At 44.6% G+C, this 23712-nt stretch overlaps 1 protein-coding gene across 3 annotated transcripts in view; it reads left to right on the forward strand.

Moving 5' to 3' along the window:
• HDLBP (high density lipoprotein binding protein) overlaps positions 1-23712 on the forward strand; it is a 91406-nt gene that overhangs the window by 16516 nt on the left and 51178 nt on the right. The window contains exon 1 of one of the 3 annotated variants that reach the window (XM_073360452.1): positions 18867-18969. The exons of 1 other annotated variant lie outside the window; for it this stretch is intronic. The gene's annotated coding sequence lies outside the window, so the exon portion shown is untranslated. Of the gene's footprint in view, positions 1-18866; positions 18970-20105; positions 20130-23712 lie in introns of those variants that run through there. One more of the 3 variants, XM_073360453.1, reaches the window with a different exon arrangement.

Raw genomic sequence — 23712 nt, forward strand, 5'->3', positions numbered from 1 at the left:
TTAAATGCATTTGTCAGTGTTCCTCTTTGCCCCAGCGGCAGTCCTGTATGGAGCGCAAAGGAGAAGAGAGAGAGAGAGTCTATCCGTCCGTCTCCCTCCCCGGGGGATTGCAGGCTGGACACCCTTTTTGAGCCAGCCCTGCTATCCTCAAAGGGAATTGGGGGTGCTCTGCACCTATTCAGATCAGGCCCTAATTGTTTCAGTTGCTCACTTATGTACAGATTTGTATTTATCTCTGTTTGTAAGAGACAGAGTTGGACTCAAACTTGTTTAACAACTATTGAACGAAAAGCCACAGAGAAAGGGGATATCACTGGCCTGGCAGAGTGAAAATAGCATGTTTAAATTTAAGGTACAAATTACATTAGGCCTATTGTTACATATGCTTACAGGCTCACAACTAAGAGTTCAGCAGTTACTATGTAGAGGCATGTGTTTGAGGGGATCTCCGAGTCTGAGGAGGGACTGGTGCATTGCTTAAAAGTAGAGCTGGCCAAACAGTAAAAAAAAACAAAAAAAAACAAACACCTGATTCATAAATATTTTCTGATTAAAGTGTTGAGTGCAGTGGGCTGTCATTGACTGGGCTGTGTGACAAAGCCCTGGCTGAAATGATTTAGTTGGGGATTGGTCCTGCTCTGAGCAGGGGGTTGGACTAGATGACCTCCTGAGGTTCCTTCCAACCCTGATATTCTGTGACAAGGATGAGGACAGCTACCGAGTATTTAATTTAAAAAAAATGATTGTCTGTTGTCTGAAAACCCACAATGCATAGTGCAGTAAAAGTTTCAGTTATCCACCAGGGAGCAGAAACAATACAGCAGGGGTCTCAAACTCCCGGCCCGTGGGGCATCTGCGGCCCGAGAACCTCCCCACTGCGGCCTGTGGAGTAGAGACTGGAGGAGAGACACAGTGGGGACATGCTGGCCGCAATGTCCGTTGTAGGCGCCGCCCCCCGTAGCTCCCATTGGCTGGGGGAGAGGGACAGAGATATCATCGTTAGTTGCCCGGCAGAGTCAGCCATGGAGGCAGCATCATTTTTTTTCCATAATGAATATAAACAAGTCAAAATACCGAACACAGCTATCTGATGCACACCTTGCTGCAATCCTGAAGGTTTCAACTGCAGTCACAGAGGCCAAACATCAACAAATTGATGTCAGGCAAACACTAAAAACTCTTTGGCAGGTGAAGAATTGTATAAAGTTGTATGACAGCTTTATTATTTCTAAGAAATTCAAAATAAAAAATACAGTGTAAATGTTTTCTTTTCTGAACACCATCTTCAGTGACATTATTGGCCCGCTGGGAGGATTTGAGGACTGGCACTTGCCCTAAGGCAAATTGAGTTTGAGACCCCTGCAATACAGAGTGCTGTGCGGGTGACCGGAAATAATGACTAGTCAAAGTGAACAGTTAGTAACACAAGCTGAAAAATTATTTATAAATTCCAACTTGTATGGTGAATACATACATTTGAAGAAGATGAGGAACGAGTCACTAACCTCAATCCATAACAAATGTTATTGATAACAAATAGTGTGACTAGCTGTACTCAAAGCTTTCTCTCTTCCACCACAGCTAGCTTAGAGGGGCCTTGCAGCTTTGGGAGAGAGAGTCAGTCTGGTTTCTTTACTGCCAGTTTAGATTGCCATAACAGGGTGGATTAGATTTAAATCAAATTTGATTTAAGTCACTAGTCAGGAAGACTCAATTTAATCATGGATTTCTACATAAAAGTGCATTCTTGTTGGTTGTTATAACCTTAATTCATATTCTTCACAATTCAGAGATAGACATAGGTTTCATTTTTAGAAGGTACACACTATACATTTTTAAAGTGATTTATTTTGAAAACTTTTCAGATTAGTTTTACAGCTGTATCAGAAAATGAATGATTGTTTGGTTATTTCATTTCCCAAAGGTAACTGAAGCAGATATTTATGAAGTCATTGGGAGGTGAACTATCTCCAATTCAACAGGTTAATCATTAATATTTGGAGGATTTTCTTGCCGTGCTGTATTAGGAGGAGAACATCATCAGACAGACATTTAAATTGTTTTATTTAACTAAAACAACGACGTTTTGTATTGTGGATTTTTTCTTCAACAGCAAAACTAAGCATCTCTGATGGTATCTTGTAGAATGAGCACTGAGTCCCACTGGGTAGATAGAAAGATTAACCTAAATAATCTATACAGAAGCCTGTGGTACTCCATAAGATTGGGTCCCTATTAGAATTCATTTACAAAACTTTTCTTAAACATTCCATGAATATATTGTCTCATACTATAGAATTAGAATTTATAATCCCTATTCCATGATGAGATATCGTTGAGCTACAATGTATCTTAATTAAAACTATCTTTAGATAGGTTTTTTTCCTCAAAAAGCATTTTATCAAAAAAATCCCATTCACATTTAAAAAAATCTTTTTTTTTTTAAATAATTGATTTTTATCCACCCTGTACCATTATATAACTGCATCTAACACATGGAGAAACCCTTTTTTGGATTGGTAGAGATTAGGAATTAGTGTTTGTCTGTGGATATAGTGAGCCCCCTCGTGCATGTGTAATGTCGACAGACCCCGGTCGTCAGGATCGAACCTGGAACCTCTGGAGCTTACTACGTGAGCTAAAAGCCAACTGCTTGTTAGCTAAGGCTGTAGAGCAAACTCCTTTTTCTCTCTCTTGCTCTTTGTGTCTCAGTGCCACTGAATGGGACAGAACACCACATCCAGGAGACTGTTGTTTATTATTATTTGTATTGCACCGAGGAGCCCTATATATGGAGCAGGACAACATTGTGCTTATAACTGCCTTCTGATGTTTGAGCTTTTACAGTTCATACTTTCAAGCTTTTCTCTATAACCAAGACAGCCAGAAACTTAACAACACAAGCAGCTGAGGTTCTCATGTAATCACATGACTCCAGGAGCTGGGGCTTTAAGGAAAACATCAAATATTTTTGAGACTTGCAACAAAATCTGAAGAAGTGGCAAAACTGGATACAATATTATTAAGGCTGCCAATTAATCACAGTTAACTCACAGGATTAACTCAAAAAATTAATCGTGATTAATTGCACTTATAATAATAGAATACCAATTGAAATGTATTAAATATTTGTGGATGTTTTTCTACATATTCAATATTGATTTCAATTACAACACAGAATACAAAGTGCATAGTGCTCACTTTATATTATTATTTTTTATTAAAAATATATGCATGGTAAAATTGATAAACAAAAGAAATAGTATTTTTCAGTTCACCCCATACAAGTACTGAAATGCAATCTCTTTATTGTGAAAGTGTAATTTACAAATGCAGATTTTTTTTTTTTGGTTACATAACTGCACTCAAAAACAAAACAGTGTAAAACTTTAGAGCCTACAAGTCCACTCAGTCCTACGTCTTATTCTGCCAATTGCTAAGACAAACAAGTTTGTTTACATTGACGGGAGATACTGCTGCCTGCTTCTTATTTACAATTGTCACGTTCCCCTCTGGTGTTATCTGGACCGGTGATCTGCTAGGCCCCTCCAATCCTTGACTCTGGGAGCCAGCCTTACCCCGCTCTGCTGTGAGGATCCCCACTCCTGGGCTGTTCATGAACAGCCTCTGGCATGTAAGCTGCTCCCAGCTACTTGCAAGCAAATGACATTAGCCAATATCTCCAGTCCCAGACACAACCCTGGGAACCTCCATCTTGCAGTGTTCAGTTATGCCTGCTGGTCGCTGCAAGTTTATATAATTTCATCAATGTAACAAAGAAATTGATATGTACCAGGCTTGTTCTCCCCAGGGGAGTCTCTGACACACTGCAAACAACATGCACTGCTTCAGGTAGAATAAACAAACAGATTTATTAACTATAAAGGTAGATTTAAATGATTATAAGTCAAAGCATAACAAATCAGATTTGGTCAAATGAAATAAAAGCAAAACGCATTCTAAGCTGATCTTAACACTTTCAATGTCCTTACAAACCTAGATGCTTCTCACCACAGGCTGGCTTTTCAGTCAGCTCTCCTCTTTGATCAGCATTTCAGTTGCTTGGTGGTGGTGGTGTCTGTAGATGTAGGTGGAAGAGAGGGAGCATGGCAAAATGTCTCTCCCTTTTATCATATCCTTTCTTTCCTCTTGGCTTTGCCCCACTCCGCCCCTTCAGAGTCAGGTGAGCATTACCTCATCACAGTCCCAAACTGCCCAAAGGAAGTGGGTGACTCCCTGAAGGCTCTAACAGATTATTTTTGTTGCTGCCTAAGCCAGTGTCCATTGTTCCTGTGAGGCTGGGCTGGGTTTGTCCCATCCATGCCCTGACAAGGTGTGAACTGCCTCTTTGTTCTTCAAGAGTTTTTGCATGGGCTTGCTTTAAGCCATGAGGATACATTTTTAGCCTCATAATTATATACATGAAATTATAACCTATAACCTTACTATAACATTACTGTAACAATTACTATAACATCACTATAATAACCATGCTCAGTGCATTATGAGTCTTCCGAAAACACCCAACATGACAAACTTTGCATTGGATACCACACAATCATTTTATAAAGATGAACATGGGGGTGTGGGGCATCCCCCCAAGGCACAGAGCGTCACAACAATGTCACCTGAAAGTGAGAACAGATGTTCACATGACACTTTTGTAGCTGGCGTTGTAAGGTGTTTACAAGCCAGATATGCTAAACATTCATATGCCCCTTCCATGCTTCAGCCACCATTCCAGAGGATATGCTTCCATGCTGATGATGCTCATTAAAAAATGTGTCAATTAAATTTGTGATTGTACTCCTTGGAGGGAGAATTGTATGTCTCCTGCTCCGTTTTACCCGCATTCTGCATATATTTCATGTCATAGCAGTCTCGGATGATGACCCAGCACATGTTCGTTTTAAGAACACTTTCACAGTAGATTTGACAAAACGCAAAGAAGTACCGATGTGAGATTTCTAAAAATAGCTACAGCACTCGACCCAAGGTTTAAGACTCTGAAGTGCTGTCCAAAATCCGAGAGGGACAAGATGTGGAGCATGCTTTTAGAAGTCTTAAAAGAGCAACACTCTGATGTGGAAACTACAGAACCTGAAACACAAAAAAAGAAAATCAACCTTCTGCTGATGGAAAAGGAGTACTTGTGGCACCTTAGAGACTAACCAATTTATTAGAGCATAAGCTTTCGTGAGCTACAGCTCACTTCATCAGATGCATATCGTGGAAACTGCAGCAGACTTTATATATACACAGAGAATATGAACCAACACCTCCTCCCACCCCACTGTCCTGCTGGTAATAGCTTATCTAAAGTGATCATCAGGTGGGACATTTCCAGCACAAATCCAGGTTTTCTCACCCTCCACCCCCCCCCCACAAATTCACTCTCCTGCTGGTGATAGCCCATCCAAAGTGACAACTCTTTACACAATGTGCATGACAATCAAGTTGGGCTATTTCCTGCACAAATCCAGGTTTTCTCACATCCCCCCCACCCCCATACACACACAAACTCACTCTCCTGCTGGTAATAGCTCATCCAAACTGACCACTCTCCAAGTTTAAATCCAAGTTGCAATAAAGCCCGTTGCCAATTGTGTCCACATATCTATTCAGGGGACACCATCACAGGGCCTAATAACATCAGCCACACTATCAGAGGCTCGTTCACCTGCACATCCACCAATGTGATATATGCCATCATGTGCCAGCAATGCCCCTCTGCCATGTACATTGGTCAAACTGGACAGTCTCTACGTAAAAGAATAAATGGACACAAATCAGATGTCAAGAATTATAACATTCATAAACCAGTCGGAGAACACTTCAATCTCTCTGGTCACGCGATCACAGACATGAAGGTCGCTATCTTAAAACAAAAAAACTTCAAATCCAGACTCCAGCGAGAAACTGCTGAATTGGAATTCATTTGCAAATTGGATACTATTAATTTAGGCTTAAATAGAGACTTGGAGTGGCTAAGTCATTATGCAAGGTAGCCTGTTTCCTCTTGTTTTTTCCTACCCCCCCCCCCAGATGTTCTGGTTTAACTTGGATTTAAACTTGAAAAGTGGTCAGTTTGGATGAGCTATTACCAGCAGGAGAGTGAGTTTGTGTGTGTATGGGGGTGGGGGGGATGTGAGAAAACCTGGATTTGTGCAGGAAATAGCCCAACTTGATTGTCATGCACATTGTGTAAAGAGTTGTCACTTTGGATGGGCTATCACCAGCAGGAGAGTGAATTTGTGTGGGGGGGTGGAGGGTGAGAAAACCTGGATTTGTACTGGAAATGGCCCACCTGATGATCACTTTAGATAAGCTATTACCAGCAGGACAGTGGGGTGGGAGGAGGTATTGGTTCATATTCTCTGTGTATATATAAAGTCTGCTGCAGTTTCCACGATATGCATCTGATGAAGTGAGCTGCAGCTCACGAAAGCTTATGTTCTAATAAATTGGTTAGTCTCTAAGGTGCCACAAGTACTCCTTTTCTTTTTGCGAATACAGACTAACACGGCTGTTACTCTGAAACCTGTCCTTCTGCTGATGGTATCTGACTCAAATGATGAAAATGAACATGCGTCAGTCAGTCCGCACTGCTTTGGATCGTTATCAAGCAGAACCCATCATCAGCATATAAGCATGTCCTCTGGAATGGTGGTTGAACCATGAGCTTCAGTTCATTTGCAAATTTGACACCATCAGCTCAGGATTAAACAAAGACTGTGAATGGCTAGCCAACTACAAAAGCAGTTTCTCTTCCCTTGGTGTTCACACCTCAACTGCTAGAAGAGGGCCTCATCCTCCCTGACTGAACTAACCTTGTTATCCCTAGCCTGATTCTTGCTTGCATATTTATACCTGCCTCTGGAAATTTCCACTACATGCATCCGATTAAGAGGGTATTCACCCATGAAAGCTTATGCTCCAATACGTCTGTTAGTCTATAAGGTGCCACAGGACTCTTTGCCTCTCTCTAATCACAATTTCCACATTTAAATCCTCAATACCTATCTAATCACTCCTTTGTAGTGGGTTGCTTTCTACTGTTCCTTCCACTGTGGAGTTAACTCTTTGTCCTTGCTCCCTTCTCCTTGTCCATCTGGGATGTCTTTCTGTAATCTCTTGACATTTTTCTTTACTCTTTCACAGTTTATTGCAGTGGTTGCTCATAATTACTTACCTAAATCAAGTCAGTGGGGGAGGGAGTGTTATGGTCTTTTAAAAATGCTGTAAACTGGTCCTTTTAGATCAGTCTGCTCTGTAAAGCATCAGCAAGGGGTGCTTGTACATTATGTGTATCAGACAGCACATTGGGAGACCCCAAGCTAAGATATGGACCCTGTTTTTCACTCCCCAGATCTGTGCTAGGAGATAGCCTCCAGAAGAAAAGGCACAGGCTGTGAGACCCTAGTATTCTCATGCTACATGATATTTACTGCACCTTCTGGCAACAGCATACAAAAAAGTGCCACATGTTCATTCTAAATTGCAATTGCTAGAGGAGGGGAAATTGGGAAACAAGAAACACTGCAAGGTTGAATGGACAAGGAATGTCAGTCTACCAGCCAATGCAGAATGAGATACAAATCCCATTTGGAAGTATCACTTGATTGCCTGTTCTGTTCATTCCCTCTGGGGCACCTGGCATCGGCCTCTATCGGAAGACAGGATACTGGGCTAGATGTACCTTTGGTCTGACCCAGTATGGCCGCTCTTATATTCTTAATGAATAAACTATCCCAGAAACTGAGAAAGTGGAAATAAGTGGTGGATGTTGAGCAGAAAGATCATGTTTTGTTCTGTGATATCAGTCCAATATTAATTTCTTGGGGAACTGTTGCTTAAAAATGCAAGCCACCATTTACGCTTTGCAACACACTTTTCTGCTAATTATTGTCTGGAGATGGTTTTTCTGCAGTGTTGGCTTAACAGAAAGAAGAACAATAGCGCAGCTCCATTACAAAGGGTCTCTTTGCAAGATGAACAGCTAAAACAGTATTTTTTAAAGGGCAAAATGTAATCTGCAGAAAACAGCAAACATAATGGGAAGTTTAATAGCATAAACTTCAATTTTCTTGAATTTCTGTGACTTTCTTCCCCTTCCTGCTACCCTATGCCATTACTCCTATCCAGTTGAAACTTAAATCTAGACTTCATGTGACTCATTTTCTGAAAGCTTCTTCTCCCATTCTTGACTCAATCAGCTCTTAACTTAAAGTGAAGCAATATAACTTTCCACAAACGAATGCTTCCTTTCTTTGTCCCTTATGTTTGACAAACATTTCCCCTTAATACAGACCAGAATCCTGGAGTTTTCCTTAGGCATGGCAATCTTTTTCCATATCTCCCTGATTCATAAGTCTGCCTATTAACATCTCTGGAATATTGCTAGAAAACGCTACTTGAGAGTCATCCCTGTGCTGAAATCCTTACTTGTATTTAATTACACCCCATTTTAACTCTAGCAGTTTCTGCTTTGGTCTTCCCAAATCCTTGGTTAATACAAAACAGCAGCCAGATTGCTCTCTTGCATTAAATAGCAGGACTATCTCACACAAGCGCCTGCTGCTTTCTCTTGCTTTGTAAATCCATTTAGAATGGGCTTGGTTTTGCAAGCTCTCCGCTTTCTCTCTCTCTCTAGCCACATATAATAACTGTTCTTCTATGGTATCTTCCATCCAAAGAACAGAGTGCTGTACAACCTGCAATTAAATCACAATCTGTGAGGTAGATAATCCTTGTCTTCTCCTTTTTATAGCTGGTGAAACTGAGACACAGATGTTGAGCCTTTCCCAAGCCAACACAGCAAGACATGGCAGTGTTGGAAATGGAGTTCATGTTTCCTGACTTTGCCTTCTGCATTAACCACTTGTCATAGTCTCACAGGACCCATGCACTCTCGGCTCTGTACATTCCCTGGGAGGAACCCCCTTCAGTGTGTGACAGCACTTGTTGGGAGTCACTTTCTCTCTTGGGGGTTAAGCCCTGAGCTCCACCGCCTCCTGGAACCTCACCTCTCTGAGCCTTCAGCACACCTGTCTGTCTCCATGACTCTCCTCAGGGAGTCTATTTGCTCTGGGCCCCCAGGACCTCCACATTCAGAGGGAGCAATGCAACCCCGATCTCTAGATTGCCAGCGTAAAACAGAAGGGTTTACTGTACGTCTGGACACAGCACAAAAAGTTCTCAGGGCCCTCAAGCCTAGGAAGTCCCAGCACTGTCCATCTGGGTCTGTCCAGCATCCAAGTGGCTCAGGCTGCCCTTTGCCTTAGTCCAGAAGCCACGTCCTTCCAGTCGATCATCCTATATATATCACCTTCCCAACAGCCCCTCCTCCATCCTTTATCTTCAGTCCTGGGCAAACAGATCACCCGTCCAGGGCCCTCTCTTCTATCCTTTGTTCCCACTGGCCAGAACCAGCTGGTCAGATCATTGGGGCCCTCTCTCCTCAGCCCTTTGTCCTCCCACTGGCCAGAACTGACTAGCTCCCAAGATGGGGTGGGACTCTAGGTCACACTGGTTACCAAATTCCACAGTGTCCTGGCTGTTGTCCAGGGTCCAGACTGCTATGTGTAGTCACACCTGGCCCTTTGCAACAACGAACACCCTCTCCCACCACCTCGTTAAACACATAGGGGAAAGAGGCACATGCCATATTAATGCAGAACACTAAAAAAATCCCCCACTTAGTCAGACCACTACACAGTGCTTCCTCTCACTTTACCATAGGTAAATCATGACCACCTACTCTCCAACCTGCTGCAGTTTCTCTTTCTGCAGGGGGGGGGGGTTGCTCTTATCTATCCTGCTCACTTTAGAACTCTTTCTAAACCAATACGTTACTTTCATTTTTCAAACCTATTTTGCTTGGCCTTTTCTGTGGAGCATTCAGTGATACTATAAGAAGTACACTGCATTGCTTATAGGCTGATAGATACATCATTTTAGTGTCAACGTGCCCAGAAAGTAAAGTAATCAATAAACAGACTTCTGACAGAGAAGCCCAGTCAGGTTAAACAGTCTCATAAATTCACCCTGATCTCAGACTCTTTGGTCAGCTTTCTTACTATGGCAAGGGAACTTCTTTATAAAGCTACTTGGTTAGGATTAGGCTATTCATTCATACTAGGTATGGATGCTTTTCTTTTCAACAGGAGCACCATTTAGGGATACAAACCTGCCCCTTCACTCAAGTGTAGACAGTGGACAACTGAAGACAGTGGGGTTGCGTAGGTGTAACCTATGGCAGAATTTGGCCAATGGAATCTTTATTACTGGTGATGATGTATGAATCAAAAGGAACACAGCTTCACTTCTAGATCTCCGTGAGAACTTCTTTCCTATCTAGTTGTAAATGATGCAAATTTGGTCTGGAAGTCATTGACATAGGAAGCATAGAATGCTGTTATGCCACTCTGAGTCACTTTTTACAGCAAACTACTTTTTTCTCTCTCTTCTTCCTCTCCCCCCCCCCAGTGATCTTCATTATTACAACCTTATCAAAGGTTTTCTTCAGGGATAAACAATATTTATATCTGAGTGTATACTATGAAAACATGCCAAATTATTGGCTCCATGGAGTAACTTGCTTTGCTTATGGGAGAGTTTCCGTATGCTCTGACTTGTGTAAGGCTTTCATTCTGAGTTTTCCTTCCACCTTCTTTTAAAACAGTAGTCTGCCTAAAAGAAATAAACAAGTACTTTCTAACGCAGCCTTAGTACTGCCAAAATCGAGATCAGCAGAGCTGGTAAAGCTGGAACTCCTTCAATATAAACGAGAGGGAACTTGCAAGGTGCTCTTTATGACTAGTCCTCTGTTTTGGAACTCACTTCCCTCCTTGGTCTGCTGGGCCCAGATCCTCAAAGGTATTTAGGATCCTAACATCCATTGAAATCAATTGAAGTTAGGAGCCTAAATACCTTTGAGAAACTGTGCTGTAGAGCCTAGATTTGTTAACCTTTTGAGCATGCTGCAAAGCCCATCTTTTTTTCTCTTCTCTAATGCAACTGAGGTAGATCTATTTCTGGGCAGTTCTCTTGCATTATTTTGTGATTTCAGTGTGTGGGATAAGCACCCAGAGCACAAGATGGGTACTTACTCGTTACATTTTAGAAATCTTAAGATATAATGAATCATACATTCATATTCAACACTTTTTTATTTTTTAGCTCATTTGGGTTGAGTTCAAAACAAGACCTGCAGTTCCTGGCTGCAAAATAGAGTATGCATCCCTTGCAACACCAGAAAACAATTGAAAAGACCCTGGAAAGATCATAGAATATCAGGGTTGGAAGGGACCTCAGGAGGTCATCTAGTCCAACCACCTGCTCAAGGCAGGACCAATCCCCAACTAAACCGTCCTAGCCAGGACTTTCTCAAGCCTGACCTTAAGAACCTCAAAAGAAGGAGATTCCTCCACATCCTTAGGTAACCCATTCCAGTGCTTCACCACCCTCCTAGTGAAAAAGTTTTTCCTAATATCCAATCTAAACCTCCCCCACTGCAACTTGAGAACATTACTCCTTGTTCTGTCATCTGCTACCACCTGAGAACAGTCTAGGTCCATCCTCTTTGGAACCCCCTTTCAGGTAGTTGAAAGCAGCTATCAGATCCCGCCTCATTCTTCTCTTCTGCAGACTAAATAATTCCAGTTCCCTCAGCCTCTCCTCATAAGTCATGTGCTCCAGCCCCCTAATCATTTTTGTTGCCCTCCGCAACAAAATCCCAGGTTGTCCGAGGGTGAATGCGCCATGAAAGACCAGCATCTTTGCACCAGAAGTTGAGGGGCCACAAGTTTTTCCCTGCCTAGAAATCTCTGTTCCTAAGGAGAGCAGGACTCAGAGAGGCTTCTTTCTCCCCAGTTCTCCATTCTCAGAATGTCGTGACATGTCCTGTTTTTAGGGCCTGACCCAATGTCCCTGAGGGTTTCTGTTTTGTGGCAATTTCTGTGCATTCCTTCAGCTTGGCCGTAAGCAGGAACTGCCTGCAGCTGAGCCAGGGAAACTGATGATAGTTTGCTGGAGCATATGTTCTTATCAAGAACTGGTCCACTTGTCACGTTAACATCTTTCCCATGATGCCTGGTTGTCGGCTCTTCTTCTCACTAATCCTCAAGCCAGTCTCCCTCTCTTTACACAGCCAAATCCACAGGGTACCAGGAAAAGGAGAGGTTGGGCATTGCTTGTCATGATGAGCCGAGCACCCTCTTCTCCCCTGATGCCTCAGCTCTCCTTGCTAGGCCTTACCAAACCCACCCTATACATGCCTTCATGACAGATGGCCTGTTTTCTTGTTTTCAATGTGTGGTCACCCTGACAGGGAATGATGAGAAGAGCAGGCTCTAAACAACCCTTCAAGAACTCTGTGGAGGGAAGGGAAGTGACCATGACAGGTTGCTCCCACTGGTGTGGTTGCAGTGGGAGGACAGGGAACCAGGTCACAACAGGCCTCAGAGCATCCCTGAAGCTTTTTCTCTTTATCCTCCCACAGGAAATCTCTATACCACTTGGGTGTGTGTGTGTGAGGAATCGGTGATGACAGGCTGTCTCCCTCTATGGAAGCTTTTATACTTATGAGGAGAACAGCCTGTGACAGGTTTTCTCCCCAACAGAAATCTGCACTCCAGAAGTGGAGGCAGTGATAGACCCTTCCAGAACCTCCTCTGCCACAAAGCCTGGTGGCACATGCTGTGTGTCGCTGTTCTGTAGCTGGAGCCATATGGTAAAAAAGCCAAGCTACTTGAGGATTCCCGAAGGATACAGTTGTTGAGGGGATGTTGGAAGGAGATCCACAAACCTGTAATGTCTGAGAGCCTGTAACTTCATGTGGATAACTACAATGTGATAGGTGTATGTGGACCCCCATCACTGATATGATGCAGTATATCCCTAAGGAATGCCCTATTGAGCCAGACAATGAGATGGAGATTTGGGGAAAGGAAGATAAATCCCAGTAGGGGTTTCCAGACTGGGATTTCATCTGGCAGTGCCTCTCTGCGCTGAGGGTAACCTGGGCAACGCTAGGCTTCCTACCTGCACAAGAGCTAATTGGGTGTAGCTGAAGCTAGTTGCACTCAGAGCCTTAAAAAGGGCTTGTCTCTTCACAGAGAAAATGGATGGAAATAAGGCTCTGATGCTCAAAGGTATTTAGGCCCATAACTCCCATTTAAATCAGTGGAAGCTAGGAGCCTAAAAAGTTGAGGATGTGGGTCCAGCTTCCTGGAAACCAGGCCAGGGAGACACTAGAACTGCCTTGTTTAATATTAGTGTAGTGTTTAGATGCTGCTTAGTTGTATGAAGGGAATAGGGCCAGAGATTTTACATATGGTTGATTTTTGGTTGCACCTTAAACTATAACTGAATCTGAAATGGTGAGGAGGGTTTCTCTGTTTTGCCTGGGACTTGTGCTGTGTCAGGCCAGCTGCATGGACCTTGCCTCTGCCACATACAACAGCAGAAGTGAAAATGTGCTCGTGGGAGGACCAGTGGATATATACTGTGTGCTGACGCATATGAAAGTTTATTGCTTTTAGCTTCCAGGGGATGACCTAGATGCCCTAATGCAGGGGTTCTCAAACTGGGGGTCGGGACCCCTCAGGGGGTCACGAGGTTATTACATGGGAGCGCAAGCTGTCACCCTCCACCCCAAACCCTGCTTTGCCTCCAGCATTTATATTAGTATTAAATATACAATGACCAGCTTGGCTTAATGGTGAAATCCTAGCGGATCTTAAACATAAAAAAGAAGCTTACAAGAAGTGGAAGGTTGGACATATGACCAGGGAAGAGTATAAAAATATTGCTCGGGCATGTAGGAATGAAATCAGGAGGGCAAAATCGCACCTGGAGCTGCAGCTAGCAAGAGATGTCAAGAGTAACAAGAAGGGTTTCTTCAGGTATGTTGGCAACAAGAAGAAACTCAAGGAAAGTGTGGGCCCCTTACTGAATGAGGGAGGCAACCTAGTGACAGAGGATGTGGAAAAAGCTAATGTACTCAATGCTTTTTTTGCCTCTGTCTTCACGAACAAGGTCAGCTCCCAGACTGCTGCGCTGCGCAACACAGCATGGGGAGTAGGTGGCCAGCCCTCTGTGGAGAAAGAGGTGGTTAGGGACTATTTAGGAAAGCTGGACGTGCACAAGTCCATGGGGCCGGACGAGTTGCATCCGAGAGTGCTAAAGGAATTGGCGGCTGTGATTGCAGAGCCATTGGCCATTATCTTTGAAAACTCGTGGCGAACGGGGGAAGTCCCAGATGACTGGAAAAAGGCTAATGTAGTGCCAATCTTTAAAAAAGGGAAGAAGGAGGATCCTGGGAACTACAGACCAGTCAGCCTCACCTCAATCCCTGGAAAAATCATGGAGCAGGTCCTCAAGGAATCAATCCTGAAGCACTTACACGAGAGGAAAGTGATCAGGAACAGTCAGCATGGATTCACCAAGGGAAGGTCATGCCTGACTAATCTAATCGCCTTCTATGATGAGATTACTGGTTTTGTGGATGAAGGGAAAGCAGTGGATGTATTGTTTCTTGACTTTAGCAAAGCTTTTGACACGGTCTCGCACAGTATTCTTGTCAGCAAGTTAAAGAAGTATGGGCTGGATGAATGCACTATAAGGTGGGTAGAAAGTTGGCTAGATTGTCCGGCTCAATGGGTAGTGATCAATGGCTCCATGTCTGGATGGCAGCCGGTATCAAGTGGAGTGCCCCAAGGGTCGGTCCTGGGGCCGGTTTTGTTCAATATCTTCATAAATGATCTGGAGGATGGTGTGGATTGCACTCTCAGCAAATTTGCGGATGATACTAAACTAGGAGGAGTGGTAGATATGGTGGCAGGTAGGGATAGGCTACAGAGGGACCTAGACAAATTGGAGGATTGGGCCAAAAGAAATCTGATGAGGTTCAATAAGGATAAGTGCAGGGTCCTGCACTTAGGATGGAAGAATCCAATGCACCGCTACAGACTAGGGACCCAATGGCTAGGCAGCAGTTCTGCGGAAAAGGACCTAGGGGTGACAGAGAACAAGCTGGATATGAGTCAGCAGTATGCCCTTGTTGCCAAGAAGGCCAATGGCATTTGGGGATGTATAAGTAGGGGCATAGCCAGCAGATTGAGGGACGTGATCGTTCCCCTCTATTCGACATTGGTGAGGCCTCATTTGGAGTACTGTGTCCAGTTTTGGGCCCCACACTACAAGAAGGCTGTGGATAAATTGGAGAGAGTCCAGCGAAGGGCAACAAAAATGATTAGGGGTCTGGAACACATGAGTTATGAGGAGAGGCTGAGGGAACTGGGATTGTTTAGTCTGCAGAAGAGAAGAATGAGGGGGGATTTGATAGCTGCTTTCAACTACCTGAGAGGTGGTTCCAGAGAGGATGGTTCTAGACTATTCTCAGTGGTAGAAGAGGACAGGACAAGGAGTAATGGTCTCAAGTTGCAGTGTGGGAGGTTTAGGTTGGATATTAGGAAAAACTTTTTCACTAGGAGGGTGGTGAAACACTGGAATGCGTTACCTAGGGAGGTGGTACAATCTCCTTCCTTAGAAGTTTTTAAGGTCAGGCTTGACCAAAGCCCTGGCTGGGATGATTTAATTGGGGATTGGTCCTGCTTTGAGCAGGGGGTTGGACTAGATGACCCCCTAGGCATCATAAGTATAAGATGCCCCTACTTATACATCCCAAAATGCCATTGGCCTTCTTGGCAACAAGGGCATACTGCTGACTCATATCCAGCTTGTTCACTGTCACCCCTAGGTCCTTTTCCGCAGAACTGCTGCCTAGCCTTTGGGTCCCTAGTCTGTAGCGGTGCATTGGATTCTTCCATCCTAAGTGCAGGACCCTGCACTTATCCTTATTGAACCTCATCAGATTTCTTTTGGCCCAATCCTCCAATTTGTCTAGGTCCCTCTGTATCCTATCCCTAACTGCCACCGTATCTACCACTCCTCCTAGTTTAGTATCATCCGCAAATTTGCTGAGAGTGCAATCCACACCATCCTCCAGATCATTTATGAAGATATTGAACAAAACCGGCCCCAGGACCGACCCTTGGGGCACTCCACTTGATACCGGCTGCCATCCAGACATGGAGCCATTGATCACTACCCATTGAGCCGGACAATCTAGCCAACTTTCTACCCACCTTATAGTGCATTCATCCAGCCCATACTTCTTTAACTTGCTGACAAGAATACTGTGCGAGACCGTGTCAAAAGCTTTGCTAAAATCAAGGAACAACACGTCCACTGCTTTCCCTTCATCCACAGAGCCAGTTATCTCGTCATAGAAGGCAATTAGATTAGTCAGGCAAGACTTGCCCTTGGTGAATCCATGCTGACTGTTCCTGATCACTTTCCTCTCGTGTAAGTGCTTCAGGATTGATTCCTTGAGGACCTGCTCCATGATTTTTCCAGGGACTGAGGTGAGGCTGACTGGTCTGTAGTTCCCAGGATCCTCCTTCTTCCCTTTTTTAAAGATTGGCACTACATTAGCCTTTTTCCAGTCGTCCAGGACTTCCCCGGATTGCCATGTTTTCAAAGATAATGGCCAATGGCTCTGCAATCACAGCCGCCAATTCCTTTAGTACTCTCGGATGCAACGCATCCAGCCCCATGGACTTGTGCACGTCCAGCTTTTCTAAACAGTCCCTAACCACTTCTTTCTCCACAGAGGGCTGGCCACCTACTCCCCATGCTGTGTTGCGCAGCGCAGCAGTCTGGGAGCTGACCTTGTTCGTGAAGACAGAGGCAAAAAAAGCATTGAGTACATTAGCTTTTTCCACATCCTCTGTCACTAGGTTGCCTCCCTCATTCAGTAAGGGGCCCACACTTTTCTTGACTTTCTTCTTGTTGCCAACATACCTGAAGAAACCCTTCTTGTTACTCTTAACATCTCTTGCTAGCTACAGCTCCAGGTGCGATTTGGCCCTACATGCCCGAGCAACATTTTTATACTCTTCCCTGGTCATTTGTCCAATCTTCCACTTCTTGTAAGCTTCTTTTTTATGTTTAAGATCCGCAAGGATTTCACTGTTAAGCCAAGCTGGTCGCCTGCCATATTTACTAGTCTTTTGACACATTGGGATGGTTTGTCCCTATAACCTCAATAGGGATTCTTTGAAATACAGCCAGCTCTCCTGGACTCCTTTCCCCCTCATGTTATTCCCCCAGGGGATCCTACCCATCTGTTCCCTGAGTGAGTCGAAGTCTGCTTTCCTAAAGTTCAGGGTCCGTATTCTGCTGCTTACCTTTCTTCCCTGTGTCAGGATCCTGAACTCGACCAACTCCCAGGTTCCCATCCACTTTTGTTTCCCCTACTATTTCTTCCCGGTTTGTGAGCAGCAGGTCAAGAAACGCTCTCCCCCTAGTTGGCTCCTCCAGCACTTACACCAGGAAATTGTCCCCTACATTTTCCAAAAACTTCCTGGATTGTCTGTGCACAGCTGTAGTGCTCTCCCAGCAGATATCAGGGTGATTGAAGTCGCACGTCCTGGTTCTCATGGGCGATCTAGTAGCTTCTGCGAGTTGCTGGAAGAAAGCCTCATCCACCTCATCCCCCTGGTCCAGTGGTCTATAGCAGACTCCCACCACTACATCACTCTTGTTGCTCACACTTCTAAACTTAATCTAGAGACACTCAGGTTTTTCTACAGTTTCATACCGGAGCTCTGAGCAGTCATACTGCTCCCTTACATACAGTGCTACTCCTCCACCTTTTCTGCCCTGCCTGTCCTTCCGGAACAGTTTATAACCATCCATGACAGTACTCCAGTTATGTGAATTATCCCACCAAGTCTCTGTTATTCCAATCACGTCATAATTCCTTGCCTTCACCAGGACCTCCAGTTCTCCCTGCTTGTTTCCAAGGCTTTGTGCATTTGTATATAGGCACTTGAGATAACCTGCTGATCGCCCCTCATTCTCGGTATGAGCCCTCCCCTCACAGACGTTCCTGCCTGTGCTTCCTCCAGGTATCCTGTTTGCCCACTTACCTCAGGCCTTTGGTCTCCTTCCCCCGGTGAACCTAGTTTTAAGCCCTCCTCACTAGGTTAATCTCTGTACCAAGCAAATGTATTTTTATATCCTTGTTTAGATTAATGTTCAGATATTTTACAGAAGTATGCTTTAAAGACAGGTGTGACTGAGTAGAGGCTAGCTATTTAGAGTGTAGGGTGAGAGTGTTCAAAGCAGCAAAAGATAACGTTGTGTAAAGTGCTATATGTAAAAGGTGAGCCATAGGAAACATAGGTACTAAAATAGTATGTAGACCTTATATTAGCACTTTGGGTCTTTGCTTTTCAAAACACACTCCACACATTAGTGAATTAACACTACGGGCTTGCCTAAACAGGGAAAGCAGCAGAACTATAGTGGTATAATTTACCAGTACAGCTCTAGAACTGTAACTATTCCCTGGGACACTGGTCCAGAAATCAAAGTGACTTTTTCCCTGAAGCTGATGTACCTGTACTTTCCAAAACGACAGGTCAACCCTGACGTTTGACTGGACTGTCAGAATGTGGGGAAGTGGAATTCTGGGGGGGACACTCCTGGCTCTCAGCTAATTGGGGGTCACACCCGCTGAGCTCACCTCTTCCTACTTTGCAGATGGGGAGGGAGGTAGAGGAAGGTTATCATGCTGATCTTCAGGGCAGCTGAGGACCTACCGCCTCCCTCAAGGGGGCGGGCGGGCTGAGAGCCAAGGTCCGGCAGCGGGGACCAGCTCTTCCTTCCCCCTGAGGCCTGGTTGCCCCTCTGGACCCGACCGGGCAGCGCCCTGCCGGCGGCGCTGCGGTTGCAGGGCCAGGCCTGCCCTGGAAGGGAAGGGGCATGGCTCTGACGTGCGTGGCTGGGATTGGCAGCCGCCCGCCCTATATAGCAACCGGGGAAGGTGCCTCGCAGCTTTCCCAGGAGCGTTTCGGGGCTTCTCCAGCAGAGAGAGCTAGCAGGGCACCGGCCGGAGTAAGTTGCATGCCGGGCCGGGGCCGGGACCGGGACTCGGGGCACCCCCAGCCCCGTCACCCCTCACCCGCTGCAGCCGAGGCGCCGGGCTGGGCCCACGGCACCAAGTTGGCTGGAAAGGGTGGCGCGGGCAGCGGAGCTGAGCTGCCGACGTGGAAGCTGAGACGCGGCAGCGGCAAAGGGAGCTGTCTGTCCCGCTCCCCCCGCGCGGGTCGCGCCCCCTCCCTGCCCACAGCCCCGCGTCGCCGTTTAGAGCTGCGCTCCAGTAGCCCCACGGTGAGGGGGAGGGGGAGGGGGCAAGACCTACGTGTCACTACTGCGCATGGGCCCGGGCTCGGCCGGCGCTGCCGCCGCCGAACTTTGCACGAACTTTTTGCCCGGCCTTGTCCCGAACGGGCTCGGGGCCGAGGACCCCCGCGGGGAGCGGGTCTCTCTACTGCGCTTGCCTCCCGCGCCGGGCAGGACGCTCTGCGCTGGCACAGACCGGGCTCGGGCTCGCTGCCTGCCCGCGGAGGGCATCTTCTGGCTGGGCCCCTACCGCCCGCGGTGTTAGCTGGGCGCCCACCTGCTGTTCGTGTGTTAGCTGGGTCTGCGCCTTGCACGTGGGGCTGTTCCCAGACCTGCTACTCGCGGCGCCTGGCTCCATTTTCACCGTTTTCTTTTTTCTTCTCTTTTGCTCGAGGGGGGAGGGGTGCATCGGTGAATTAACGTGGGATTTTGATGATGACGCTGGCAGTGGCCACAAGAGAGCAGCCCAGCACCCTCCCCTCCACCTCGGTTTCAGGGCTGCGTGATAATTCCCTTCTTAAATCAGCCCAGCCAACATCCCTCCCACCCCCAAAACAGCTCAACAAACCTTTAATAAGAAGGACGAAGTATAACTTCATTGTGGTGTTGCTACTAACTTTCTGTGTCGCTTTGACTGGTTTACTTTTTAAGATTGTTGCAAGCTAGTCATATTTTTGGAGCTGGGATTGTGAAATTTCTGGCATTGTTCTTATCTGATATTTGTAAGAAGCGTACAAAAATCAGTTCTCCCTATCAGGATCTTTGCAGACTTACTTTGGTCTTTTAGACCTCTTTGCTGGAAACCACTCCATAGTTCGTTAATCTGTACAGCACAAATAAGGTTTTAGTGTGCACCAAGAAAGTCCCATAAGGTGAGTTAATGGGTTTCTGGGTAGGTATATTTGAGTAAGACTGGGTTTAATTACCTACCTTGATCTTATTTGTCTATATGTATTTGGAGAGGATGAAATAATGACTGTAAATAAAAGCAAGGCATAAGGAATTGTGGGATGCTCGTTACAAAATCAATGTTCTGCTTTTAATTGAGAATGAGGGTGGCTGACTCATAGACCCAATCTTATCATTTGAAATTACTTTATCCGGAGTGTTTTGGGGGGACTGGATGAGGATGGCTTTACAGAAATGTTTTTTTTGGGGGGGGAATAAAATGTGGTTTCTGGGATGTGGCTGTCTAGGGGGAGGGAAGATTTAGCCTTTGTCTAGACTAGGATTTAAGGTAGTGCTAACATGTCCAGTAATCTAGTATAGAGAAAGCACACTGCTTTTAATAAAAGAAAAAAAGGAGTACTTGTGGCACCTTAGAGACTAACAAATTTATTTGAGCATAAGCTTTCGTGAGCTACATTTTCTTTTTGTGTTTTTCTAACACGGCTGCTACTCTGAAAACTGCTTTTAATGTGTGCTCTGTGTGTTAGGCTCCCACCTATGGTTTAACTTGCACTTTATAGTAGTATAACAAATGTTAAAGTATATCGTGTCTTGTCTGACTCCTAGAATGTCAGTCACTAGTTATGCCTCTTATCCTAGCCTAGACAAGAGCCAGAGTTCATGGATGGGATCTATATCAGTGGTTCTCAAACTTTTGTACTGGTGATCCCTTTCGCATAGCAAGCCTCTGAGTGCGACCCCCTTATACATTAAAAAATCTTTTTTTATATATTTAACATTATAAATGCTGGATGCAAAGTGGGGTTTGGGGTGTAGGCTGACAACTTGCGACCGCCCATTTAATAACCTCGTGACCCCGTGAGGGGTCCTGACCCCCAGTTTGAGAACCCCATATCTATATGAAAGGAGTGTTCCCCTGAATGGCAATGTGTAGGTGAGACTGAGTGGTGGTCAGGCATGGCAGAGAGATTCTGGTTAGGTTTTATTAATGAGAAGGTTTTCTGGATGACTCTCCTTTTTATGAAGAAAAGAGGTATTTGAACCACTGCCCTCCACCTACCACCAGAAGCTGACTAGAGGAGCTTTACACCCCGTTAGACCTGGTGTACTGAAATCTTTAATTGTAACAAAATGGCCTGCCTTGGGATCTTGTCCAATGCCAGATCAGACTTGCAAAATGCTATTTGCCCAGGGTAACTTTTTTTTTTTTTTAGGGGGAAGGAAAATGAGTAAGTAAAGCTTTTTCATGAGTTTCATAGTGAAGAGCAGGTGAGGTGCTTTAGCTGGTGATTTCTTTGTGACAATTTTGCAAGGCTGATTTAAATAATAGATATTAATGTATGACAAGGCTTTCAGTAATTTGGTTCATATAACTGCAAGTTCAGGGTTCTGGTATTTGTGTCTCTTCTCTTGCCCCCTCCTCTTCTTTCCCCCATCCCCCTCTCCCAAGTGACTTTAGTTTTAGAGTCTCAGGTGATTCATTGCAACCACTTCCTTTAAAAGGTTATTTCTATGTACGTATCACTGTTAGAATGAATATCAGAGTAACTTACTAGCTTTTCCCTTTAATGTTATCCTGTTACTCCTAGTTACCTTCCCTAAAGAATTCCTGTCCTTCCTTGGTGTGTATGTCAAATACTTGTAGAAGATCATGTCATCTCTTAGCCATACTATAAATGTTACATGCCTCACAAATTAATCCCTACAGCCTCCTAATCATTTGGGTTGCTCTTCTGTAGTGAGACTCCAATTCTTCAGTAACTTCCTAGTAATCTCAGTACACAGAACTGGACACACTATTCCTGATGTGGTGCCCTCCTATAGAGAGGGATTGTTACCTTTTTCCCCTCCATTACATGATTACTCTTCATCTGCAGTTCAAAACTGACTTAGCCTTTTTTCTTTGTTGATGTATCACATTGCAAACTCATATAATTTGATCTCTATCAACTCCACATCTTTTTTTCAGTATTACCATGTCCCTGGTTCCTCTCCAAACAGTGAATATCTGTTTGACTATTCACTACCCCCCTCAATCTTTAGTCTCACTATTATTTTGTGCCATATTTATACTTCTCTAGGGCTTGTGATCTAACTGTCCTTAGGGACTGGGCATCTTGGATGTATGTATTTATAAACTTGTTTAGTGATCAAGGAGAAATGGATTAAACTTCATCGGAGTTGGGAATAGTACAGTAGCTTTTCAGAGCACTTAAACACTGGTTAGACTAACACACAAATGACACGGCTGTTACTCTGAAACCTGACACAAATGAAGTTTGTTAATCAATTTATAATTGACCATACTGAAGAGGACAAGATTATTGTAAGGGGCATTATCTGGTGTTTAACTACTGTTAGTCTTCCTGGGTGGCCTGTATAAAACTCAAGCTTTTGTGAATAAAGTAGTCTTGTAGATCGTTAACTAGGGAGAGATTTGTGATAGGTTTACTGGCCCTTTAAGGTTGCACCTCCCCCTCATCTCTTTCCCCTCCCCCTCTCTGAAGCTATGAATGGTCACTGGTACAGGCAGTGCTGAGGTGGCATTTGTGAAAATTACTTTCTGCTCTACGCTGACACAGCTTGCTTTGCAGGGCACTCCTAAAGTCTTTCTAAATTTCAGAATGGTTTGGAAGTCTGCCTGCATCCCCTCACAGGTGTGCACATGTACAGATTTCAGATAAGTCATTTTTTAAAAATAGGTAATTAGCCTTTCTTCTCTTTACTTTAGCATAAGGCTTCACTTAAGCAAAACATCCAGTCCCATTTGGAATCTGTTATGAATGTCTTTGTTAGAATATGCTTGCATTATAACAAATTGTCTGAATTACTCTTGATCTATGTGTGATCGGGATAGATTGCTTTTCATCTGTCAAGTAACAATTTATTAGAAACGCTGGTAAGAGGAAACTACAAAAAAAGTAAATCTTGTCACTTTGAAGGCAGCTGAAGCTTGAGTCAGTTTAACAGCTTCAGCCTTAGGAGAAGTGACATGTAAACCAGTCATACAGGGGTAGTCAATTATTTTTTGTCAAGGGTCCAAATTTCTTGGTCAAGGTATAATCCAGGTCCAGTCTCCAGAGAAAATAATGAGTAAATAAAAAAAAATTCAAGGTCCATTCCAAAACATCTGGCTGTCCAGATTTGGCCCACCCTCCACCTATTGACTACCCCTGTCTTAAGCTGACTAACATGCAGGCAAGATCAAAGGTGTATTTGAAATGTAAGGTTTCATGGGAAGAAATGGAAATGATTCCAAAGTTAGATTGGGGGTGGGGATGAGATCAAGGATACTCTGTCGCATGAAGAACAGACAAATTTCCCCCAGATCAGATATTGCATTAATGAAACGCTGGTGTAAGTTTAACCGACATGCCTGATGGGACAGTATATTCTGTCCCACCTTTAACATCAAAAAGGGCACAGGCTATATGGGATCTGTGAGGCAGCATAAGACACCTGCAGTCAGAGAGACTCTTGAGGCTGCGTGACCAAGTGGGGCTAGAGTGATGGCACTCAGGCTGAAAATGGGAGGGCAGGAGTGAG

The sequence above is a fragment of the Lepidochelys kempii genome, chromosome 9 (assembly GCF_965140265.1).
Source record: "Lepidochelys kempii isolate rLepKem1 chromosome 9, rLepKem1.hap2, whole genome shotgun sequence".
Taxonomy (NCBI): Eukaryota; Metazoa; Chordata; order Testudines; family Cheloniidae; genus Lepidochelys; species Lepidochelys kempii.